Source organism: Chinchilla lanigera, unplaced genomic scaffold, assembly GCF_000276665.1.
Source record: "Chinchilla lanigera isolate Chin_1 unplaced genomic scaffold, ChiLan1.0 scaffold00196, whole genome shotgun sequence".
NCBI lineage: Eukaryota > Metazoa > Chordata > Mammalia > Rodentia > Chinchillidae > Chinchilla > Chinchilla lanigera.
This window is the reverse complement of record NW_004955597.1, coordinates 81,442-82,748: the sequence shown is the minus strand read 5'-3', so window position 1 is coordinate 82,748 and position 1,307 is coordinate 81,442.

Genomic DNA, 1,307 nt, shown 5'->3' with positions numbered 1-1,307 from the left:
CATGAACTCTCTGCCTACCCCTATATCTTTGAGAGTTTTACCTACCTTGTCTTCCAATAGATTTAGTATTTCTGTTTTGATATTTAGATCTTTGATCCATTTTGACTTTTGTTTAATGCATGGTGATAGATATGGGTCTAGTTTTAGCCTTTGGCATGTGGAAAACCGCTTTTTCTAGCACCATTTGTAAAAGAGGCTATCTTTCTTCCAGTGAGCATGTTTAGCCCCTTTATCAAAAATAAGGTGGCCGAGTGTGTTTATAGCTTTGTCTGCATCTTCTGATCTGTTCCATTGATCTTCAGGTCTGCTTTTTTGCCAGTGCCATGCTGATTTTATCACAGTAGCTTTGTAGTATAATTTCAAGTCAGGGATTGTAATGCCTCCTGCCTTTTCTTTGTTTCCCAGGATTGCTTTTGCTATTCTAGGCCTCTTCTGGTTCCAGATGAATTTTAGGAATGTTTTCTCTAGAACTGTGAGGTATACTACTAGAATTTTAATGGGGATTGAATTGAATCTGTACAACAATTTTGGGAGGATGGCCATTTTCACAATGTTGGTTCTTCCTATCCATGAACAAGGAATATCTTTCCATTTTTTAAAATCCTCTTATGTCTGTTTTTTCAGAGTACTGTAATTTTCACTGTATAGATCTTTTACTTCTATTGTTAGATTGATTCCTAAGTATTTCCTTTTTTTAGATACTATTATGAAAAGTGTGGTTTCACTGATTTCTCTCTCAGTCTGTTTGTTACTTGTATACAGGAATTCTATTGATTTTTTTTGAGTGTTGACTTTGCCTCCAGCTACATTACTGAATTTGGTTTTTAAATCAATAAGCCTTTTGGTGGAGTTTTGGGGGTCTTCTACCTAGATTATCATGTCATCTGTGAATAATGATAACTTCACTTCTTTCTTTCCTATCCTTATTCCTTTTAATTCTCTCTCTTGTCCAATTGCCCTGGGTAACATTTCCAGAACTATATTGAATAGGAGTGGTAACAGTGAACATCCTTATCTAGCTCCTGATTTTAAAGTGAAAGCTTTCAGTTTTTGAACATTTACAATGACGTTAGCTCTTGGTTTGTCATAGATGGCTTTTATCAGATTGAGGTAAAGTCCATCTATGCCAATTTTGTGTAAGGTTTTTATCATGAATAAGTGTTGGATTTTATCAAAAGCTTTCTCTGCATCAATTGAGATGATTATGTGATTTTTGTCTTTGGCTCTATTGATATGGTGTATTACATTAATTGATTTACATATATTGAACCAACCCTGCATTCCTGGGATGAATCCCTCTTGGTCAT